Raw genomic sequence first — 25,782 nt, 5'->3', positions numbered from 1 at the left:
CAGGTTATAAAACATTTGCAAGAGCTTATGATTTAGGAAGCCAGGTAGGGGAGTTACGGTGCGGTGTTTCAACACTCAAGCAACGTTTGACGTCATGTCAGCAAACGATAAAAAGCAATGTGGAGTTGCTAAACGTCATATGATCTCGCCATCTCACGTGTCAGACGTTTGGCAACACCCAGCAGACAACACTACAAAGAAAACAAATTTGCCAACATCCTTTTTTTTTTTTGTCAGTTCTAACTTGCTCATATGCGCGTCAACAAACTATCTTTACTTTCTTCGCGCTTGGAATTTCTTCACCATCTTCCCTGGCGCACTTCAGCAAAATATTTCCACAAGAATGACACATATAGCCAGAACCCACGTCTCACCAGGGAGGACTCCTTCTGAATGGGCTTTGTTATGAGACAAGTACAGGAAGAAACCGCCCCAGCACGGGGGGAGGGTGGAGGGGGAGGGTACCTTTTTTTTTTATGCGTCATTATTACCATCTTTAGCTTTTATGTTTAGTAGAAAGAAAAACAAAAAAGAAACACCACCCAACATTTACTTCCAGATCCAGAACCCTGCGCTACGTTCCCACAGAGTGGAACAACAAAGGGATCGCTTTCCTTATCTTCGCTTTTTTTTTTTTGACAGTTTATTGCGCCGCTTTTGACTATTCAAATTATTATGATAGTGCGCTGCGGGTTCGCGGAAGTTACCTAACTGCCCACCTGCACGACGTTTAAAACCGTTGTTGGCTTTTGGCGCGGCTTATTTTTATTGTTTTATATGTAGGTTTGTTTGGTGCTCCGATAGAGCGTTTATATATTTTTTATTCTGGTCTTCCTTGGAGTGACATCGAAGCGAGGTCCGGATGCCAGTTTCCTTTTAGCTTCCGTGTTACGGGGAAGTGTTACGTAGGAGCTTCCGTATCCCCCCTCCCACAAATCGATCGCAAGGTCATGTCCTTGGTCGGAGGTTTAAACCCGAGCCTGAGAAAAATTCTTGATTCAAGGGCAATCGCGTCTTCGCTTTCGTCTTCTGCTTCCTGGTGCGGTTGTAGAAAAGTACAACCGTGGACCCTTGAGCCGCGGTTTTGTAAACACCGGGAGATACGTTTTACTTCTACGCCTCGTATGCGTTTTTTTTTTTCAAAGTTGTAGACAGATGATTTGTATCCGTTGTGGCAGTGAAGATTAAGAGAGAGAGAGAGAGGGAGGGGGGATGGAGAAATGGGGAAATGCGTTCTTTAGGCTCCCGGCGGAAAGAGGAAGTTAGAGCAAGAGTAGGTGAAGAAATTGCAAGGCCGAAATGTTCAGAATGAGGAAGAACGGAGAAGGAGAGGAAACAGACCTTGGTCTTGGACTTTCTTAAGTTAAACTTGCTAGCGATGCGATTTTTTTTTTTGTTTTTTTAGCTTACGTTATTTAAAGCCCGATTCAGCGTTAGTTATACTGGCACTAGGTTTTAGAGCGCAGCTCTTAGGGGCCCGTTCCCGGCTTGAGCGGCGTCGCCGTCGGCGTCGCCGTTGGCGTCGCCGTCGCCGTCGGCGTCGGCGTCGGCGTAACCGCAACCCTCGTAACCCTCGTGAGGGTTACGAGGGTTACGAGGGTTAATCTCATGAGGGTTACCCTCACGAGGATCACGAGGGCCACGAGGGTTACTTGCTCTCGTAACCCTCACGAGGGTTACGAGGGTTAGTTACCCTCAAAAGGGTTACCTTCACGAGGGTTACCCTCACGAGGGTTACTTACCCTCGTAACCCTCACGAGGGTTACTTACCCTCGTAACCCTCGTGAGGGTTACGAGGGTTAGTTACCCTCAAAAGGGTAACCCTCACAAGGGTAAGTAACCCTCGTGAGGGTTACTTACCCTCGTAACCCTTACGAGGGTAACGAGGGTTAGTTACCCTCAAAATGGTTACCTTCACGAGGGTCACGAGGGTTATGAGAGTTACCCTCACGAGGGTCACGAGAGTTACCCTCACGAGGGTCACGAAAGTTGCCCTCACAAGGGTTACTAGGGTTACCCCCCGAGGTCACGTGACCCCCCGTTGACGTCATAGCCACTGATGACGTCATCAGTGACGTCACTGATGACGTCACCGGCATCCGCATCGTCATCGTCATCATCACTGATGACGTCATCAGTGACGTCACTGGTGACGTCACCGGCATCCGCATCGTCATCATCATCATCACTGATGGCGTCATCAGTGACGTCACTGACGACTTCATCGGCATCGTCACGTGGCCCCAGGTCACGTGACCCCCCGACGTCACGTGACGCCCCAAGGTCACGTGACCCCCCCGCCCCCCGAGGTCACTTGACCCACCCCCCAGTAACCTTCCCTCCTCCTCAAGAGCTGCGCTCTAATTCGGCGTTACAGGGAGTTGTAAACGGCTTTCATTTTTTTTACATGATTAGATACCACATATTTCTAGGGTTTATGCTCGCCCCGCGGTTTGAGGAAGCCAACGCAAAGTAACGATACTTCCGTACCGGATTCAGTCAAGGCTCCCTTTTTCTTGCGGAAGAAGCCCAGGGTCGACGGACCACTTTTTTTTTTTACTTTGATTTTAACTTGAGGGTATCATACCTTGATTTTGATTTGTAGGTTAGGTGTGCACGTATGTTATGGGTCGTGCAGAAACGTTTGGTGATGGTATCACATTGGATGCAATCGAGGGAGGATGGCCTTGATCGCTGCATAATACGCGAAGCCTACGTTGAACCACACACGTTCTCACGCTTTCAATGGAGCCGTGTTTCCTGCGATTCTAGGAAGTAGTCTTCGACAAGGGCCTTGGCACGGTCGCGTAAGCTTCCTGAATTCCGGCAATTCTATGCTGACAATGCGTTTTCTGACACACGCTCACTACTTCCTTTCTTTAAAATAAAGAAAGATAAAAAGTCATTATTATTATTGGTCGGGGGCTAGTGAATGGTTTTTGGAGGCGGCACTTTGTGGGATTTTTCCGTAAACGCACTATACGACTGTATTATTTTTTCGTACATTTTTCTTTGAAATGATTTCAGTGATCTCGTCTTTGCGGGTATACATAGTATTTGGATCAGACATTGTTGAATCGACGAGGCGGTATATTTTGCTGAGGGAGTTCGCGTGGCAGTTGTACTCAAGTAAACTTCTTTTTTTTTTTCTTGTTCTTTGTTGCATCATTTCTTGATCCGAGGGTAAGTAGATTTTAGAAATAAAAGTTGCGCAGTGCCTGCCGACCAATTTTTTTATCGTTTTATTTTGTGCATGCATTATGATTGTACCGAAAGCGAGACCAGTTACTGCTACCGTATCATAGAATTATAGAAGCGTGCCCTAAACTTTATTGAAATACGAAATATCTTGCCCAAAGCTTGGAATGCTTGCCCCCCCCCCCCCCCCCCCCCCCCCCCCCCCTTTTCTATTTTGTCCCCTTACGAACTGACGATCCTTCGAATCGTCGACGCTCACAATAAAGTGTGATTTTCAAGCATCCTTCTATGTTCAGGAGAGCTGTGTTTGGAGATTTGTGTTTGTCCTTTGTCCCACGTGTTCCCTTTCTCCAGGAATTTTTATCCTCATCCTTGTCAAGCACGCTTGCACCTTTGCATTAATTGCATTATCACAATAACCTTAAAATGCAGGTCATTCGCTCGTGTTGGTGTTAGACTGGTGGCAGCTGATGAAACCCGTTTGCTCTACTGACGTCTAATTCCTGGTTAGCTCAGTTGGTAGAGCGATCCACCGGAATTGGAGAGGTCCGTGGTTCGACACCGGGTCCGGCGGATTTTTTTGGCCTCGCAAGAGTCACCTAGCTGCGTTTAGTGATTTGTGTTTGCCCTTTGTCTCACTTGTTCTTCTTTTCCAGGGATATTTATCCACTTTTTAAATGGCTTGCTTACATTAACCGAAGCATCCTGGATTATTAGCTCAAAACCTAGTAATGACTTGCGTGCTAGGCATTGTGGTCTCATTTGAGAGAGACGCGCAACCTTGGTTTAAATTGGCAGGGACGTCTCAAGGTTTCCAGACGAGAGGAAGTTGGTCAGACTTCCTCGAGCGTCTCGAGTTTTTCTGCTGGTTACGTTTGGCTTGGTCACCGTCTGGCCCGTGAAGGCCGTCCTTTGTTGCGTGTTCCAGCCTACTGCGGAAATGCGCGACGCGTAATCGTTAAAGACGCGTGGTTATGGAAACAGACGCTGTCCATCTGTTTTGATGTCGCAACGGGACGCCAACTATAAAGTCTGCTTGTTTTCGAGGGAGCAGCTGGTAAAGGTCTGGCACGTTAACAAGGGTAACTAATCTTCTTGGAAGTGAGTCATATGTTGGTGTGAGCCAAGGTTGCTAGTTAAGCAGCTGGCAGACCGCGGCTTGCTGTGGAAACAAGTTGCCGGAAACTGTGCTCCCGTATCTGGGTCCCATTTTGTTCGTCCGTAACGTTAAACAACCAATTATAGTCATGTGCTATATGCGCACATTATAGTTTGTACTTTTTCCCGCTGATTATATAGAAAAAAAATAGTGTTGAGTGCCGAGTCAGTGGCAGCACTTCCTTTGTGTCCTTTTTATTCAGTAATTGCATAACGTTGAACGTATATAAAACATTTTCTACAGCTGTGTTATTTGTTACACTTACGATAAATAGACATCAGTATGAAATCAATGCAGCATCATTATGATCGATTTTCACACATCAAAGAAAGCAATCGAATTATGTAACCATTAAAACATCATTGAAGTGTTATTTACCTGGATTAAAATATCTTACCAAGTAGTTGAATCTACAAGATCCGGTAAAGTTTATATGGCTTACGAAGTTCGTTATTACGATCACGTTGGCAGATAAAAGCTGTTCGTCAAAATAGACGTCAACCCGATACAAAGGCCCAGATAGAAAGGCACGTATTGCGAGTCATGAGAGGCGATAATAAGTGTCCAACAGCTCGCCTGCATGATCACCACTTCATGTAAAAAATCAAGCTCGTTATAATGAGAAATTTTTAAAAAGTTTGAACCGACCTAGTGCTTCTTGAAGTCTCCACACATTAGTTTCCTTTCACATATTTATGCGGGAAAGGCGACCCGTTAGCCCAGCGAAAAACACCCGCATCGTCCAGAAATTACACTTTCCACGTGAAGAGCCTAAAGTGAAAATATAAAGCCTTCGTGTCACCGCTGGTGGGCTTCACCGTGCGTGTGTGCCTAAGTTGCTGATGCCGACATCTGTGCGCAGTGAAAAGCCCGGGGAACGCCTGCTGCCTTCTTTCGCAGGCCCTCGGTGTACACTTTCTTCCGGGACACGCCGTCGTCGACGGCGACCACATTCCTCGTTCCTATTTGCGTCGTCGACGTCGAGGGAATTTCTCACGGAACCTCGGGCAGCGCTCTGGGACGAACCGCTACATCTGCCGCCATGTGCGAGACGGCCCCTCGGTCCCCAGGGACGACAGGAGCAGACGTCACCTCTCGTGCGGAACGGGAACTCACGAGACTGTCGCACGTGCAGCCAGCCTTTATCTATAATTGGCGTCACCTACTCCTGCATGTGCGACCGGATTAAAGTGCAGGGTACACAGTAGGGCAGACCCTTTCATGGCCATGTCAAGAGATGAGGGCTGTTTTGATACACGCCTTCGCTGCAGTGGTGTACGCCTTTTCAGAATGTGATAGCCAAGCAAAAAAAAAAAAAAAAAAAAGACATGAGGCAATGGACACATTTGCGGCGTCTTATATTTAGCACAAGAGAGCTACTGCCTAAGTTCAAGAGCTCAATACTCTTTAGCACCCCAGTATAGCCAAGGATGACAGAGCGCAGAAGGTGACCATTGAAAGGGTCTATAGAAAATAACTCAGTGCACGTAAAAAGGAGCATCTGCCCACAGGATCGGTTTGTACAATAACATGCGCAAGAACCCTCCTATTTTCTCGAAGAGCGAAGCGCCTGCGTATGAGCAGTTACTCAGCAGCCAGCGCCAGTGCCTTAACGCCAGAAACATGTTTTAGTGCCTGCATATGGTTAAAAATAGAGCGAACGACATAATTAAAAAATTTCCGAATCACCAATTACTCTTCTTTTTTTACCGTGTAGTCTGTAGCAAAGACGCAGCGCTATTTGATTCGAACTTCTTCAAATGAAGCTCGACGGAACCACCTGACTGGACCAATACTCGCTTGTCTTTACGCACATAAATGTCCACTAAGGATTATGTTTCTTTCTATGCATGCATGTTTGTCATTACTAAGAATAAAATCAGCTACAAACTAAAACAAAACAAACAAACAAAAACTCACGCAGGTAAAAGTGCAGCCTAAGGCGCATTGACCTCCATGGAGCGAACACACCCCATTCAATCTCGAGGACATCAATCATAATCACGCGCCATGTCAATGACAATTATTATTTTAATTTTTTTTATGGGAACCCTTATCACCATTTAAAGGGCAAGACAATTGCGGTGACAATGCAGACATAAAAACTTAAGAAAAAAAGTAAAGAAAAAGAAAGACCAAGATCACGCGGGGATTTGCCTAATCGGCAGAAGCGTGTTCTCAAGAAAGTAACTTTTTGTAGTCGCTAAATAAAAAAGGGGAACTGACTCACATTCCGTCATATCGCACAAAGGGTTCGCGGACCTTATATACGGTACGGGTCACAGAGCTTTACATTCACGAATTCCAGATTTGCATACGAATCAAAACTGGTTCGTGACGATGGAATCAGTATAGTTACCTTCTCAAAAGGCGGTGCAGTGACACTGAAAACAAACAGACAAAAATCCAGCAAACTTTCGGGCGTTTTGTCCTTTTGTTCTTGGTTCTCCTCCTGAAACGCTTTGAAACGCTGAAACGTGAATCAACCTTGACGGCACGTCAGTCCTCTTCCGACTCCGGCATCTCGGCTCTTTGTGGCAGAGCTCCAAGTTCACGCGCGTTTGATTTTGCACCAAGGGGAGCGAGGTCTAATCCAGGTCGCCAAGTTGATGGATCATTCCTTTGACAGACCATCCCTATAGAGCTCCAAGCTGGGATTAGCGCTGCGAAATCACTTCGTGGCTTCAGACTGCATGGTATATAAGAGGTCTCTTTTGTATGATCTGCACGACTTGTTGGACTTGGTTGTCTGAACTGATGAATCTTTAATTCTATTGTGTACTTTTTAATGTGCGAGCCCAATTGTAAAATGCCGGCTTCCGTCTGATTGCTAAGACATAGCGGAGTAGCTATGCCTTGGCTATCCCTTATTCTGTTTTTCGAGCTTTTCGCTTACATTACATTTTCTTAAACGTCGTTAGCTCGAACCATAGCAACGTTAGTAGCTCATGTTTTATCATGTCATGACGGATTACATTGTTACCTCATCATCTGGTTCAATAGACCATATGCAAAATTTAGAGCGCCATCTAGTAGCGCACCGAGGACCACGTCCGCCATCTTGTTAGCGGCGAGAAAACGAAACCAGAGACCCGACCGGCAAAGACCCCATGTAAACAGTAAACAAGCGACCGCGCTTCGTGCGAGAGATGCGATGCCAACGATTGCTGTGTTCCGCTGCGGACGCAGCGATAAACCTTCGATTCGTGAGTGACGTATACGCAAACGTGAACAGGGTTCACCTTTCTTCCCTATTTTTATTTTTTACTTGAGACGCAGCTTTTGACAAAAACAATTGGTGACAACGCGAAGAAAGATGCGGACGTTATCGCGCGGCGTGAAGCCATTTACAACTATAGGAAGTATTCACTGGACGCCATATTTGTGGGTTCTGTTTCGAGCGCTTGCTCAGAGCGAGATCACATCAATAGGCTGCTAAGACCGGCAATCTTGGTGGTGCGGAATGCACGTTGCAAAAGAACTGGAAGTTCGCCGTCAGCACGCGCTCAGCATTCGCGCACAGGGATATGGCCGCCAGTGAATACTCCCTATTGAACTGGGCCCTAACCTTTTCACGAAGTTGTACCAAATTTGTTTATGACCTTTTTTATTTTATGTACAGTACGTTGGTAGTGTCGGCCTGCCTTTTTCTTGATGCGCAAGCAGCTCAATGCATGCGGACGAGACCAAAGCTGTTAAGTGAGACAAAAAGATGGCAGTTTTAATAATCTACGCCATTGAATATGTGTAAGGTTAACCGTGGTATGGTTAGATTGCATCGCAGTGGCTAAACCTTCGACGTCGGCGGCGGCAAAACTTACGTTGCGGACGTCGAATGAAGCAACACGAGCAATGCCAACTTCATTTTACAACCTCCTCTTTTTTTTTTTTTTCGCCGCCGATGTAGAAATTTTGTTTAGTGCAGAGAAGTTCGGGGGTAGTTTTGAGAAAGTCACTGCAGTTACTCTGCCAGGGTTAATCGAATCTTCATTAATAGCTCAACATCCGTCAACTGTGCTTGAGGTCAAAATGAAACCAATTTTAGCCCAACGCTTGAAAAAATATGGCCCAGGACACTTTTTTTTTAGAAGAACAAGTGTTCCACCAAAAAAAAACCTTCTGCTAATAAAAAAAACAAGACAAAAAAAAACTATTCTTGAGTTGTGTATTTGCGTGGAGCAGTGTACCGCTAAACAGTACGACTTCAAGAGTATTCGCATCGAAAAAATAATTAAAAGTGTTCTCAAAGACGAAAGGCATGACATCCTAGCCCTTTCGGAGGCCTGTGCACACGCTGGCGACAACCCGCAGTGTGTCAGCCTCCACAGCCAAGGCGTAGGACTTGGTCCGCTGCTTCGACGAGGTTGTCGCCAGCGTGCACAGGCGTCCGAGAGTTTTGTCAGACAGTTGCGGTAGGTTGTTTAAACTGTTCGTTCACATAATATTGCCGCGCGCAGGGTCACGGACACACCACCCGTGACAATATGGTCGAAAGGCGGAAAACAGTTGCCGCGTCATCGCACATTGCCCGTACGGCTCTATCCGATGCCTCCACCGTGCTTCGGTACCGACGACGCTTGCCAACATTAAAATGGCGACGCTCTCAGTGTTGTCAGACCACAAACCAATTTCGCATAAGGTCTATTAGATTGTCCAAGAGAGCTTTTGGAACACGTGTACTAACCGCTGAGATTAAACACCACTGCTGGTCAACGGGAACTTCGAAAGTATATTCGTATTATAGTGTGCCTGATTGAGAGAAGGGTAGATTGGGATGTAATATTAAACGGAGTTGATATTGTAAGTGAACTTGCGATAAGAGTAAGAACGGAAGCGTTTAGAGAAGAAGAAATCAGTCCGGGGAGGGGGAGGGGGGGGGGGCACTTGGTGAATCAAATTTTAGTAAATTTGCCTTGTTAAGCTGTCTCCTTTTGTGTCAATGAGAGGAAACAGAAACTGGTTTCGCTGGTTTCCGCTGCGTATGCTAGGGAACCGGACGTTTTGAAGGTAATCCGGATCTTCTATAATTTCTTCTGGAGGCTTTGAAATCAACTGTGCAATATTCGTAATTAGATACTAGTGTTTTTTCATTAAGGCTCAATGTGAGTAAATTCAATCAAGCGTTCTAGCAATCATTCTGTAATATATCGATAAAAGCTCATCAGTATAAGATACATGAGTGTAATGATTAATTCCAGGAACAAGAGGAATAATATAGGGGGGCTTATTGCTTCCCTAACATCTTAATAAGACTATGTAGTATAACAATGTTTTTGAGATAAAGGTTCTAATAAGGCATAATAACTGAAACATTACAAAGCGATAAATCCAGAGATTGAGCCGCATGATTCCTCGCCATCGAAACGTGAGTGAAAATATTTTGGTCATCGAAGTGGAAGGCGCGATGCTAGTTGTGTCTTAATCTATTAGGAGTAGAATGAATTGCAATAAAAAGGCTTGAATGAAGACAAATATAATTCTGAAAACCTCATCTCTACTATGGGTCTTCCGGATAACGCTGAAAGCACCATTCGTTGCTGATGAGATGAATCGACGGTGCTTCATTTTGCCGGTATACAAGTCCAGGGCTCAGTCTCTGATCATTCAGAAGCAATAGGTATCGTAACCATGACTCCATCGTTCTACCATCGCTGAAAAAGTCTAAATACTAGGGATGGGCGTCGATTACAATATTAACCCGATTAATCGCCTCCCTTTAATCGATTAATTAATGGGTTAATCGGTTTTGTTAATTTACATGTATAATACATTTTCATGTAAAAATGACACCTATATATATATATATATTTTTTTTTTGTGAATAGGTGGATGTTAAACGGCCCAATAATTTCAATTATATATCAACTTTATGCGTACTTGAGAACAGTTAAAAACACCCACACATACAGATAATTACTTCAGCTGCGTGAGACAAAGAGGTTGTTGATATTTCCCGGCAAGAGTGGTCTCCTTTGATTGCTCACAGTAGTCCTTGCTGCTCTGAACGGACATTCGCACGGCGTTGAAGTGGCCGGGACATGTGTAACCTTCTGCACTTGTCTGGAGTTACAAAGTTTGCCCTTACAGTTTACTTTAGGTTAAACTTTCACGTAAAGTTTGTCTCCATGTCGTCCATGTCTACGTGCTGAAAGCACTCAATTTTTTTATTATATTTTGGTTTGTCAAAATTGTACCAATTCACGGGTAAAAAAAAATTAATCGCAATAAAAGCATTGATCGATTAATCGGTAGGTTAATCGATCAATTCCCTAGCCCCACTAAATACGGCTACAGCGACGGCTGAAATGAAACTTCGGCCCTCAAAGTGAAAGGCAAACGCATATCCTTTCATTCGTACAAGTTGCGCTTTGTTTGGATGTATATATATATATATATATATATTCGTTGCAACCTCGAGGTAAGAATGCAGAAAGTGTGCTGCACGTACGTGCAAGCACTTGGTGGCTCTAAGGCTATGGTCCTGCTAAGTGTCTTAGGCTTCATAGACGTGGGAAATGAAACCGTGGTTCTCGACACTGGGCCAACGAGAGGGAAGCGGCGCGGTTTCCCAGCCTTGCCGCACGCAGATTGTCCTCACATGTGATTGCACGGAAGCACATGTCTCCGCGGAAGGCTTCAATGGTTGCGCCACACAACTGTATTTTGGCCTCTCTTTTCTCGCAGTTTCCCTTTCCTTATCCGCCTATGTGTGCGTGTGTGTGCGTGTACGTTTCCCACGGGGAGTGCACGTTGTGCTTCTTGCCATTAAGTTTTACGCTGGGCGTATTATAAGGACAGCATTTACTCGCTGCACAGGCATCAAAATCATCACATCTCTTCATGGCACTGCGCTAATGACGGCTAACTTGCGTACACCTGTTTTTTTTCAAACACTCAATTTATGGTTTTTTTTTATTACTTTTGAGTGCTTACAAGTATGCTGATTGAACCTTTTGAAAAGTGATCCTCGTATTCGGTTCTTCAAGTATATTATCCTAACGTGATTAATTAGTTCAAATGTGCAGTAATCAGATACATACACTTAACCCTTTCTGAGAGCAATGTTTTGTGTATCTATTGCACTGTCATTGTACTTTATGAGCCTTTATTTCCTTCAGACATTGCTCTATCTCCTTACATCACGCTGTGTATATGTACCAGCTACACATAGTTGCCCGAGATAAGGACCTATCTTCGGGCAGAGACATATCCTATCAACACTTGTTTTTTTATAACACGCCGACTTTATCACAATGAAAATCGGCGTATGTTATAACTTATCGTGAAAACATCCACAGTCAGCAATTCGTACCATAGGTTATTACGATCTGACAGGTAAAAAAAACACACACACACACACACACTCAAATATCTAAATGCTGGCCGAGATAATTCTTCCACAGGTTTGTGCAGTAATTATGTACAGTCGCACTTTCCGGAAATGGCTATTATCTGCGTCTTTAGAGATTGCATCACCCAGCATTCAGGTAAGTTCTTTCGGACTAAGAACATGACTCTTTCAAGAATTTGCGCTTATAAATGCCGGACTGTAGAACATTAATAGCGCTAAAACGTTTATTTTCCACTTTAATGTGCTTCTTTAAATCCTACGAGACGCACTGCTCACACACAAACACATACTTGCGCACACATTCTGATGCTCTGCGGTATCTGCCATGTTTACAAGTTGATGCTGAAACAGCGTTCCGAGTACCGCAACCGCGTCCATACCACCAGCAATAGTTCGGCAGAAGTCATTAGTTCAGGGTAGCAGGAAGCCTTGGCGGATGCTAGGCTCTTTAAATTTTTTTTACACTATTTCTGCGAGGCAAAACACGCAGCGACTGACTTCTTTTTTTTCGTTTGAATCAGATACAGTTTCCTCACCGATTTCTCAGCCCTTAAGATGGTTCTGAAGGAGGTGCCTTCGTGCAAAGGGAATCGACCACAAAACATAATACAGACGCGAATTACAACAGCAACAAAAATAGCCAAGAAATATGTGACGGCTGGTCGTTTACTTCTCGGCACGGGCTCGGGTGTCTGTCCCGGTGTGTAATTAGTGCTGACTGTCGGATCACTGTCGGTAAGTCTGGTCAGGTAAGAAGAGGTTCATGCCCAAGCAGGCTCAACGACGTGTTTGAGTGGTTGGTTTCGAAGTAACTTCCCTCCGCCCCCCTTTCCCTCCCCTCCCCAGTTATTTGCAAAGAACCGAATACGGTGTTTTGATTTACACATTTGTCGGGATGTGTGTGTGTCGTTGGCAAGAGGAAGAGGAAGAGTGATCTGTTCCTCCCCAATCACAGCGGGAAGAAAAGGGCAACGGGTGGCGATCAGATGGGTGTCAGTTGTTTCAGGAAATTACCGCCGGGGTGTTTCGCCATGGGTGTGGTGCCCGTTTAAAAACCCCTTTGGTGTTGTTTTTAACGCGGAGACTGTCTGTTGGAGAAGAGTACGGGACAAAGGTTGTGATTGTTCGGAGGTATGCGGGGAGTTTCGCGTTTGTGGAGCAGTTGTAATCAGCTTTGGGTTACTTTTCAGTAGTGGGGAGAAGGGGTGGGGATTAAAGAGCCAGGTTTCTAGAGGCGTTTCGTGGAGTTATAAGTTTAGTCCTTGGACGATCTTTCTAGTTTGATGGCAAAGTGCGAGGATGCTAAACGAAAAAAGAATAAGCGCCCCAAAGAATTGGGACAAAGAACAAGACGTGACCGAGTGCTACTTACAAGTGGATTGTTCATTTAAAAGAGCAAATTATTTGTAGAGATCATGGAGCACTCGGCACAGAAAGGCGAACTCTTTATCAGACGGGTGCAGTGACAGTGTACTTACGCAAACTGTCTCCCCCCTATAGGGGGAATTGCGGTTTATGTTTGGCCCTGCACTTTGAGAAAGAAAAATGCAATGTTTGCTGGAAATATCAGATGCACTCATAAAAAGGGGATGATATCATTGTATTTTGCACATTGTAATCTGGAAAAAAAATTGAACTTTATATTATGAAGGTCTCCTTTGACATGTCTGACAAACACGACATGAGCGACAGCTTCTACGACCTGGCGGGCCGCCTGAAATCCGCAGGATATCCGGACTGTTTCTTGGAAGAGGTCGCGGATCCCTCATGTCGAAGCTTAAAAAGAAAGTGGAAAGAGAGACTGCTGCATCAAGAAAGAACACCAAACCGGTGATCATAACATACAGGATGTCCCAAAAAGTTCTTTAGATGTTTGATGACTAATATCTAAAAAAAAAGAGATAGAAAGGTGTCAAGTGCATTAGAATGTCAAAGAAAAAAAAAAGAGTTTTGTTGTTGTTACTTAGCAAAGTTCAATGTCTTTTATCAGTAGCACAGAGGAGATCAAGTGAATACTCCACTTCCGCCCAGGTCCGGCTCAGCATGTCCGCATCAACCTGAGCGATCGCAGAGCTTATCCGAGCACAAAGGTGCCGCAGGTGGTATAAGCAAAGTGTAGGTGTTCCCTAACATTTTACTGGACTTCACACCTTTGTACCTTTTTCCCCCAAGATATTAGAAAACAAAGTTGTAAACATATTTTTGGGACACCCGGTTCGTCTTTCAGCTTTCGCATAATGTAAAAGGAGCTGCCGCACACTTTGAGGTGCCCGTCGTTTTTCCCACCCCGTCAAAGCCGTAGGGTCTCCACGCAAGAATAAACAACAAAAAAAGAAACCAATCAAACATGCTTAAGAGACACGCAATTCAGCTCATTGAATGTGCTACATCAGTGGTTCATGAAATCCCAATGACGTGCGGCAAGGTGTGCGAGGGGCATGTGTGGAGCTGTTTCAATGATAGGGCGCGCGAGCATGCATGCCTTGTCTATCGGGGACGCCCCTTCGGCACTGCGACAGATACCCACGTACTCCTCATTTGCAAGAAAGAAAAATACTAATCTTCGTTCCAGACGGAGCCGACGCTATACTAGCTGCTAGGACTAATCAGAGAACTTCAAATGTGCACCATCGTCATATTTCTGTACGTGGTCTATCGTCGCTGAACCAGTCGTAAGAAGAAAAGGCCTAGCGCTTAACATAAGGGCGAAGGGGAGACGAACTGCCTAAGTGCACCGTCACTGCACCTCTCTGATAAGGGGTTCGCCTTCCTGTGCCGGGGGCAGGATGATGTGTACAAATAAATGTCTGCACTCTTTTCAATAAACATTTCGTCGTAGTCTCGTTCATTTCGTCATGTGTGTGCCTGTCTGGTGCTTGAGTCTTGTTTGCGTTTTACTTGTGCGCGCGCCAAAGTTTATTAAAATTCGCGGTAACCTTGTGTATGGGACAAATCGGGTATTTCACACGCAACAAGTTGACAGTAGTCTATAACTCCCCCGTCCCCCCTTTGGCTCGTGGCGTTTGTGCTAAAATTCTGTCAGCGCATCCGGCCAGTGTTTATCGCGCCGTTTATAATGAGACTATTAAGAGAGCCACTTCAGACAATGGACTTGGGACCGGAGGACAGGCGTCTGCGTTCCCATGACCTCTCTTCCCCTGCGTCGGCATGTGGTGCTGTGGTATGTAACGTCAGACCCGTACTGCCAACGCCGGCAGACATTCGGGCTGTGACACAAATAATCCGAAAGCGGCGCATGACCAACGAATGCACACACCGTATACTCACGCGAAGGTCTGGAGAAGGGGGACGGGGGTAAAAGTATCGGAGTCTCCCGTGGTCTCTCTGTTATGTCGGCGTTCGTGGGAATCGAGAGCGAACTTCTCTAGAGGACGAGAGGAGAAAGAAAAGCACCTGTTTGCCTTTCTTTGTTATCGTTTGGTTTATAGATGTTTTTGTTTTTTTATCGAGGTTTTTGGGACGATTTTGAAGATTTTGGGAGCACCTGCTCGGATGTATGTTAGTGCGCCGTATACTTGTAACTGGAGTGGTCCCCTAAGAAACATAATCTCGGAACTCAACGGTTGCCGACTTTTTTTTTTTACAACATTTTCTTGTTGTTTAATAGTCCCATAGATTGGTGGCGGACGTGTGCTAATTTCATAACTTGTCGTCGAGAAAAAAAGTCTTGTTTCGGGCATGGTTTTGTTGCGTGAGGCCCCCATCTTGTTTGCGTGAGTTGGCAAAACGCTGATTGGGACTTCGAAGATTTACGACAACGCCTGAGTCATCAGTCACCCTCCCAGTTATCGCGGCTGTCACAGCGTCGCTAAAGCGGCTATGAACACTTCGCTTTTTTTCGAAGTGAAGTTTCAAGACACACGACAAGGTCATTAATATCCAAGGGCAAACAAACACAGAAATATCGTGATATCATATCATTGCGATTCTAAGCGTCCTACAGACCCTATGTTTCTACTAATTACGTTAAAATAACAAGAGAAAAAGCAACAACAAACACGATACTCGAAATTTTGATAGCCGCCATAAAAAATTAGGTAAGATAGGAATAAATCGATGCAGATGTTGTTCTTTGGCAGATATAAAAACAACTTTGAGAATGGTGTAACACTTAGAAACAGCCACATTCATTTCAAGTATATCTTGTGACGATTCCAAGGTACCTTTCCTACCAAGCCGTTAATTTTTTGACGTTAACTCTGCAGCTAAAAAGAAAGTTCCTACTTCTGCTCCCGACCAGTCTTTCTTAGGATTCCCTACACTGAAAAGTTTACGACTAAGCTGCTATAAATAAAAGCTGTCCTTTTTAACAGAACTCAATTCCAGAGAGCAATATTCAGCGGGTGAGCATGAATGACTTTAAGACAGACATGTGTTGTTTGTTTTTCCTACTGCCCACGGCCGGACAACCGGCCGAGGTGTCTAGTCCGTGACGGAAAAGCGAAACAAACAAAAAGACTCGAGAGTTTTTTGTTGCAGAATATTCTCAACCCGACGATTCCCATGAGGACATAGGCCTTTGCCACTGAAATTAAGCGACGTTCAGAAAACAATGGGTTCTCACGGTCATGCAAGGCGGGCGTCCGTGCCTTTTCCTCCGTCTGGGGGCCAATAGCTGGTGACACAAAGCAAGGTCACGTGGACGCCAGGATCGGGGCAAGACATCCGCGCGTCGTTTAAAAACGCCGACGGAAGGAATCCGCGTTTAGAAGACGTGCTGCCACCAGAGCAGCGGGTATTCCTCCGGGGACATGCAGTGAAGACGTGTAACACCTGTGGCTCCTGGAGCACCTGTCTGTCGCTGGGGGAACGAACTCCGGGCGTTTTCATGGAGCGGGAAGGTGCCGTGGGAAAATGCCGAGCGACGTTGGCGTTGTTTTAAATCCTTTTAGTGGATGTTGTTGTTGCTGTTTTCTTTGAGTGAAGGTGGTTAATAAGCGAGGAGAGGAGAGAAGCTGGAGAAATTTGATCATCTGGTCTGTGTGAGTGGATCTAGCTACGTGCCCACCACAAACTCCATTTGAAATATAGTTTTGGTGTATTTGATATGTTAACGTGAGCGGGGTTCTCTAGAGTGAGCACTTACAAGCAGTTCTAATGACGCGCCTTTGTTTTATTGGCGTATCGTAGCCATTATATTAGTCAGTAACAGTGGAATCAGGCTGTAGCGGATTTATTCCGGAAGCCTGGTAGCATCATTGGCGTAATACATTTTATACATTTCGGGTGAGCATGACATAAGCACATCGAACATCGCGTTCGGGGTCTCGTGGCAACCGTGATGTTTGATCCAAACATAATTCAGCATTTTGAAATCTGCTGAGCTCTCTTTGTAGATTGCAGTAGTAGTCAAAAGGTTGACTTTCGGAGTTCTCTGCAGAATGGCAGCCATTCAGGGACGTTTTATAATACAAACAAATCCATCAAAATATTTAAAAAAATCAGAGCGGTCATTCCATGCTTATTTTTTTATTCCTGATTGCAATTAGCCGCGGCAGCTGCGGTACAGCACCTTCATCACCGCCTACGAGAAGCGTGTGGGCGCATGTAATGGTCGACCAACTGCACCAATCGAGCGCTCAAAAGGCGAACGACAGGGAACCAGTCACCCGAGTATATGTATAGTTATTGATCTAGCTTCTCTTGTCGGTATTTACCCGACGCTTAGCGCATCGACGACGGTTTACAGCCATAGGCGCGGCTGCCTCAGTGCCTTACTTTTAGGAAGGCTATCATCTACTTAGCATTCCGGCTGTTTTCTTGACATCCAACTGGGAGCAGTTCGGTCCATCAGTCACTGCTGCTTAAAAAGCAACTCCGAACCACTTATGCTGCTAAGAGCCTGTCAAACTTGCCATTGATAGCGCTGGTCCTTTGTGAAACCTGACGTCTTTATTAGCGGGGAGTGTAAGATTCCTCCAGTTATTTGCAGTTCCTTGATGATCAGCTGAATTGGGTGAGTGCCAGCACATCGATTAGCGCCGATCGCAACAACATTGCGCTAATTTGCGCAGGGCACGGGGAGGGACATAGCGTATTGAGTCTTGAGACGGTGGTTCTGCGAGACTACGGCTGACTGATCGTGGTGTTAATTGCACGTGACTATACTGACGTGCTCGGGTGAGATCGTTGCGTTTTTTGTTGACTCGATAAACGCCGCGCGAATTCCTGCAGCTTGTATACGGCTTGAAGTGTCTTAAAAATCTAGAATGGCGGATTCTTGAGGTGCGTGTGCCCGAGCCACTGAGTGTGATTTTTATATTTATTTCTTCAAAAATTTTGTACATACCAAAATCCTTAAAAAGACCTCGAAAAGAAAACAAAAACAAATTTTAAGCAGTCTGATTGGGACACGCGTGTCAAAAAATTAATTTTACGCGAAAAAAAACAACAAAGCTTTTAGAGCAATATTGACGGCGCGATACGCGATTGAGTTGGCAGTCCCTTCCTTTCCACTTGTTTTCTCTCTCGGCATTTCGGGCGCGTGGAGGAGAGGTGGATCGGCTTCGCCTTCACGCTGAGGTCGAAAGAGCAAATTACCATCTCGTTGGGCGATTAACCATTCCGTGATGTCATGGACTTTGCGCGCAAAATTTCAAATAAATCTCTCGCCATCAATACTGCTCTAAAAAAAACTCTTTTTTTCGTGTAAAATTTATTTCTTGACACGAAACAAAAAACAGTTTCTTTTCCTTTTCAGGGGCCTTTTAAAAAAATTACAACCTGTTTTTTTCTTTTCTTCATTTTTTTTTTTTTTAATGAAGCCTGGGTTTGGCTTGCTAGAAACGTCTCAGCTGACGCTGTCTGAAAGAAAGCCTGTCAAGCGTGGGGCGCTCGAGCGCTTGAGACTCGACTTCACCTACCACTACGCTCATGCGCTATACTCCGTTTCACCTTATGTTGCACCGCAGCGAAGGCTAGAAGCGCGAGCTCATTCCGTTGGCAGCTGCCCTTCATGCACGAGAGCTGGTGCCGCCGAGATGTGCCATAGAGCAAGGAGCTCGCGCTTGTAGCCTTCCCTGCGGTACGACACAAGGTGAAACAGAGTATAGTCTTTGCGATGCTTTCTTTCGCACATTCTCAGCTGAGAATCTGTGTCTAGCAAGCCGGCCCTGATTCTAATAGACCGACCTCAGCATCTATAGTTTCGTTACACCGCCGCTAGCGGCATAAATCACGAGAACTGCAGTCTTTCTCCGCGCTCGTGAAACCCGCTGGAGCTGTGCGCGAGCCGAGCACGAGACGGCACGATCCATCTCGCCTGTTCTCTGTGAACTACAGTTGTGGCGCTGTCACGCATGCGCGGAAAGTTTAGGGAGATTGGTCTATTCCGAGTCTAGTACGCCTTTTATAGCATCACATCAATTGCGATAAAGACGAGGCACGTAATTAGGCACAAGAGCGCGGATATTGGTTTCATGCTGGGACGCATCAAATCAATCAGTGGAGTAGAATGCGGTCGTGATATGCACCGGCTAATGTCGTAAAAATACGATGTTTAATTTTTTTTTTTTTACTTACTAAATACTGAGAAGGCGGTTATGTCTCTCTCCTGCAAATCCCGTGTGCTTTCTTTTTTCCTTTTTTCACCACTAGGAATGACATTCGTTGTTGGTAGTTAAAGATGTGGTTGGCCTAGTAGGGCGTAGGGTGTTCGTCGTCAATGTTGCCAAATCCTGGAAAAAAAATCGCCCGCCGCCGACGGGAATTGAACCTGGGCACGCTGAATGCGAAGCCGAGGAGTTACGGCGGAGATACGACACAGCGTTCACAACCCCCTTCGTACTTGGGTTTTGTAGTACCCGATGGCCCACTGCCCATCTCGAAGTAAACAAAAACAATCGTCGATAAAATAATGCCGTCGCAGCATTGTCAATGCCAAGAGCTTCTGTCGGCAGACGCGCTTTCACGCGCTCCGGTACAATTAGAAAAAAAAAAAAAGCGTTCGGAACAAAATGGTCAGATACCTGTTTTGTTCCTAAGGCCTTCTTTCGCGCATCCGACGGGGTGCGTGCCAACGACTTCGCCGTGACGTGTCGCAGCTATGGCTGTGATTCTACTGTAGATTAAGATGGGACTGCTTTTTTTTTTTTTGCATGCTCCAAAGAAAAAGTAAAATACATCGATCGAGTAATCTCTGTATCTTTAGCTTGTTAAGAAACCTGCTTTCCTAATGATAACTTCTCCGAATAACATGAGTTGACGCCCTAACCGCTGTCGATGAGCGAAGCACGAATACGCTCTCATTGTTTATGACCGCCACTCGCACGTTCCCACGACGCTGGGCAGGTGCTGCTCTTCATCGGGAGGCTTCTGTTGTCGACGTGGTCCTCACACCGACCACGCTGAAGACGCTCTGCCGCCGTCACCCCTTTCGCTCTGACGCAGTGTCAACGGCGGGTGGACTTGGCCTCGACGAGGTCATCTTCTTTTCCGAGGGCGTCGTAGACTCGTCCAATGGCGAAGCGTGGGAACGTTCGGCTAATCGCGGTAGCCCTGGCGTCGATTATCGGTCAGTCAAACAGCGCCGATGCCGATGTCGAGACGAAGCAGGTGTTGCCTCGATGGGCTACTGTGGGATCCGGAGGAGCCACCGCTAGAAGGACAGACGTTATGGCGCGGGATACCGTATACCGCTTATGCAGCAGTATACACGGGGCGTGATATCTTCTAGTCGTGGTACCCTTGTAAAGACTTCTGAGTCGCTGATTTCAGTTGTGCGATCTGCTTTAAAAGCTGGGATGCGGAGGCAGTTAATGAATGTGGGAGGTGCCACTTTGGTGAGTTTATTTTAGTTTCCGTCACTCGTCTCATACTATTTTTCCTATAAGCGCAAGTGAGCTCGGTAGTCACGTTACGGCCTGAAGAACGGCGTAAAAGAAACTTCAAAATAAGAAACAGTAGGTAACCTCACCAAGCGTTAGGAGGGTGAGCACTAAATGCTCTGGTGTCAAAACCTCGCTATTTACACTCACACAGCCGGAATGGACGGAGTAGGCCCCTAAGGAAAATCTTTGACAAAATTAATCTTACTCAGCGTAAACAGCAAGATAAACTTGATCGAAATATGCATATGCCAAGGCAGAATTCCGATGAAAAATATAAGGATTAATATGACAAGCTCTGTATAAATTTGTAAGGGTCCCTAAAGTCCAAATAGATAAAACGTAGTTCTCAACACCCCTAATTTTCCATCAACCGAAATTACGTACAGCTACAGACAGATTGTGCAGGAAATTGTAAAAATTAAAAAAGCTGATATTGAATATGTTTATATGCAATTAAATATTACAACATTGCTATGAGGCAACATCGTTGCGATAAAAAAAATAATTGTAGTGTGTGTATGTTTGTACAGCCTCAACTTAATCTGCCTCAACGGGCGAGTTGTCTCTCAGCCGTAGATGGTCAATTTATACAGCGCAGTACGACTGCTAGCCTGGGGTCTTAACGTGCAACACGCAACAGTGGTACACGACCGCACGCCGGTATGACGCTCATCCATATCAAGACGGGCAAGAGTGGGGATTGAACCCAGAATTCCTGGGTTCTGCAGCGCGAGCCTTCACTCCACGTGCTCCGAGCTGGTGTGCGCCAGTCCGCTCTGCCACCAATTTCCCTTCATTCCGATCAAGGCAGTGTTTATACGGTTTAGACTCTAACAAAATCATTATTGTTTTACAGTGACATGTGTTAAACGCGCTTCGTATACAACTAACTATACACGCAGGTACTTTGGTAATACCCCCGCTCCCCCCCCCCCCCCTCCCCTCCTTCCCGGCCCACACCCGTTTCCGAAAGGAACGTCCCCACCTACTCTCACCTCATTTACAGCGTTCCGGTCGCAAACGGCCTCATTTATAGCGTTCTGGTTGCAAACGGCCACTCAAGTTCCCCATCCAAAGTGCGCGGCACCTACACGTGTCCCACCTACGTTCTTACACTCATCCGTGCATTAAACCCTCCCCGAACCTTAAAACACAACAAACTCTGCATCAGTCGCCCCGTCTCGCGTACAAGATGTGCACCACGATGCTCTCAACGAAGCAAACCAGCATTACCATAAGATCAAAAGCAAGGAAGGGAGTGGCGACTTCTAGCTCCAGAAGCCACATACAAGGCTGTAACTACTCGAACACCCCACCCTATCCATAATGCGGAGTAGCCATTCGCTCCAACGTCTTCTGCCCGAGGTGAAGAAGCAGAAGACGTCCAAGACGCCGGGGAGCCAGCTCAAGACCAGACGGGTGTGAAGCACTCGGGGCGGTCGCGATGCCCACGCCTCAAGGAACAGCTACAACAAGAAGGATATACTTTCGGCAGCCTAGATTTAGCGTAGGTAGCAACAGCAGCAGCAGTCTCAAAACAGGCACAGCGTCCGCTCACGTGGAGCAAGAAGACCCCTGTGTCCTCCGTTTGACCCCAGCGTAGACCGCGGCGTGGGTTATATACGCGCCAGATGTGTACACACGTGGGTTTTTGAAAATGCGCTGTGTCATTCTACCGCCTCGACCCGACGAAGCTGCGGTGAGATGGATCTTGTGGGTGAAATATTGGGATCCGCCGGTCCAATTATAAGGAGTTCGAAATGAAAGAGCGAGACATGTACAAATTACTCAAAAAAGGTAGTTAAGTTAAGTTACTGAGTATCGACGCCAAAAGTAATTGGAGTAGAGTAGAAATTACGCATTCGTAATAGTAATTGAGTAAACTACTAACTACTGTAAAAAGTAGCGAGTTACTTTGAAGTTACTTTCGAAGTTAGTTTTTTATATTTTTGTGGTAGCAAAATGAACAGCAGTTTTGATCATTGAAAAACCCTGCGAGCCTAAAATAAATGCAGTCTATTTATGGCTTGCGTTTTCACCAAAATAGTTTACGCGCTCGCAGAAGCAATCGACTTTCAAAGTTCTTGATAGGAGAGTTTTCCCCTTTTTCCTCTAAAGACGTCCCCAGCCAAGCTAAATAGACGATCCGCCGACGCGTTGGATGGAACGGCAGCGTTGAATTTGAGAAATAGGCTGTGCAGGGTCGGGTAAGCGAGTGTCGGCATCTTAGGTATCCATGACGAAACATGGGAGGTTTGCCTCGGGTAGAGGATCTTTTATAACAAACTTTCCTCCTTTTGTTTTTTCTTCGTCAAGTTGAGATTGTTATGACTGGCCCCTCTTTATTCCGACGTCGTTCTGAGAGTAAGCTGAGCGAGTGCACCAGACCGTCAAGGGTTCAAGTCTCGCGCCACGACGATGAGATCATCCGGACGACTGCGCGTCCCGTTGTAGTGCTAGTGCTACGCTACTAAAAAAAAAAAAATTGCTTTTGGTTTAACAGAAGATGAACCGAAGTATACTTCGCCGCTGAAGCCGGGTCCAACAAAAGGATCTCCCATGGGCAACTCGTAATCCTCGCCGGCCACTACAATATTCTGACGCGCCTGAATCGTTTCTAACGAAGAGGAGGTCTCCCAGGCATGGATGGTCGGAAGGACGCGAAGGATTACGTGAACAAGCATCGTCGCTCGTATACAGTTGCAGCTGGAAGCGGGAACGTGCTCCCATGAACGGATTATCCGTACCAGGGTTTGCGCGTGGGGAGTCCGGCTTTGCAAAGGCGTATGCGCTGACGACAAGGCGCCCAGCTGCGAGGTCATTCCAGTGGCGCCTCCCGTGGAACCTACCACTTGAGTCAGAACTCACTAAAGACAGACAGCCCGAAAACAACAACTCTCAGAGTTGTTGTTTTCGTTGTTTTTTTTTGATGCGGGGACGATCGACATCTCGCCCCATAACGACCCTTCTCGGGACCTGTTCAAACAGGACACAGCAGATAATACGCACGGCATTTGCTGTACAATAAGTCGAGGATTTCCTCAGCTACGGTCCTCTTTGGGACGTTTTCTTGGATGCAGGGACGATCGACATCTCGCCTCATAACGACCCTTCTCGGGAGCTGTTCAAACAGGACAGAGCAGAAAACATGCACGGCATTTGCCGTATACAAGAAATGAAGGATTTCCTCGGTTATGGTCCGCTTTGGGATGTCTTTTCTTATGTCGGGAGGAGAGCTACCCTCCGATCCCCTCCTTGGAGAGACGTCTGGAGCGTGCTCATCACGTGGTTTCGGGCAACCCCACACACGCTCTGCTGGCTTTCCTCAAGGGCTCTGCTCTTGTTGCGAGTCCCCACTCCTCAATCTCCCTAAAAAAGAAGAGGAGAGATGACGCCCGTATGGAGGTGGGGAGGAAAGACGTGCTATTTGCGTGGTTAATATCCTTAATAATAAAAAAAAAAAGAAATACGCGCGCGGCGCGGCTTTTACAGTTTTTTTTTTGCTTTGTTTTTGTTTTTAAACGTGCATGGATTTTTTTTAGTTTGTTTCCCTTTGCACGTTATTTGCTGTGCCATGTTTGGACAGCCCTTAAAGGTACACTACGGCGATATCTCTAGCTACCCGGCTAACTATATATTTTTTTAATACCACCGCCTTTATCGTTTGCGATAAAGGCGGTGGTACGTCGGGACGTCAGTGATACGCAGGCTTGTCAGTCGAGCAGACACCCTAAAAATTATCTGTGCCGAGCATTTGTATCGTGCTGTTGTGCGGCTGCTGAAGCGAGCTCCCAAAGCCTTTAACACCATGAAACGTCTTGTAATCAGTTGGAAACAAATCCTACAGTCCGAAGAGTGAACCCATTTCTGGCGCTGGCGACACTTTTTTATTGTTGCAAATAAAAACTTTAAGCTTAAAAAACATGGCAAGGACCAATATTTTAAATTCAATAACTTCATGAAAACATTTTATGCTGGCTTAACATTTGGGATACCGTGTCAGCGATGCAAGTTGGTCTGTTTGGCGAATTTTCAGGCAAATCGAGGACCATGAAGAAAACGCCGAAGTACCCCCTTCAAGTCTTCTTCTCCGCGCGGCTGAAGGCGTTCTTCGCGATCACACCGTATCCCATTGAGGCAACACCTGCTTCGTCTCGACATCCTCATCGCGGCAAGCACTATAGTCCAGAGATAAGTCCGCTTCATAAAAACTGGTGATTAAGAGTGCTTCTTGGTGTACACCTGCAGAGAACTACTACGGTGCTGCCATAATTCAAACTCAGATTGTGGTTCAGGTATGTCCGTGTGTTTACACGTGGAAGGCATTCACGTTACGGCCGACGCGGTTTCTTCTTTCCACCGCCCATGGCTCTAGCCCGAACCCATCCCACTTAACATTTAAACCGGACGAAAGCATGCCATTACGCCGAACGATGCTGACAGCCAGACTTCCTTAAAAGAAACTAACACCTGCCACAAATTGCTTCTTTTTTTGCGAGGCATTTAATGTGGTGTCAGGAGGCTGCCCAATAAATATTTTGCTGCAAAGACACGTATACGTTTAATGAAGTGAAAAAAAAAAAAAACTTAACTGCTCAAAACCGAAACTGAAAAACGAGCACGGAAGCTCATGGCCAGAAGTCACGTGGCTACACCCGACACCACCATGTTTCTTTTTTATCTTTTTTTTTTATCGTTTTTTCGATGTACGAGAAAGCCCCGAGCTCTCTATTGGAAAGAGGCGGGTATTAAACTCCAACCTCAGGCTCTGCGCGAGGAGCAGAGGCCGCTCTTGTTCGCTCTGGCAGGAGGAGAGGAAATGGGATAGGGACAAAGGCAGCTAGCCTTTGCATCTACCCAAAGTCCTTCCTATCAGAGCTCGGTGCCTTGACGTCACCTCCCGCTCCCATCTCTTTTCTCCCTCAGTTTCTTACCGTCTTTCATCCATCTTTCATCATCATCGTGACGTTTTGCATTGCTTAATGTCCCAACTCAGACTGCGTTTTTTGGTCTAAGCATATGTTTAGGCATCGTCATTCGCTGAGCCATCTCCGTAAGTTGCGCTGATTCGCGCTCCGAATGTTGTGCGGGAAAGTAGACGCACGGGCTTTTTTCAGAGTGTGGGCTACCTGGCCCCCATAACCTATTGAGTTTGAGACGGTTGCTCGAGCTCATTGCAACCAACTAAAATTTTTGTTTTGCGTCTGTTGAGGGAAATTACAGAA

The sequence above is a fragment of the Ixodes scapularis genome, unplaced genomic scaffold (assembly GCF_016920785.2).
Source record: "Ixodes scapularis isolate PalLabHiFi unplaced genomic scaffold, ASM1692078v2 PGA_scaffold8__174_contigs__length_109621045, whole genome shotgun sequence".
In the NCBI taxonomy this organism is placed as follows: domain Eukaryota; kingdom Metazoa; phylum Arthropoda; class Arachnida; order Ixodida; family Ixodidae; genus Ixodes; species Ixodes scapularis.
Note: the sequence above shows the minus strand (reverse complement) of the source record.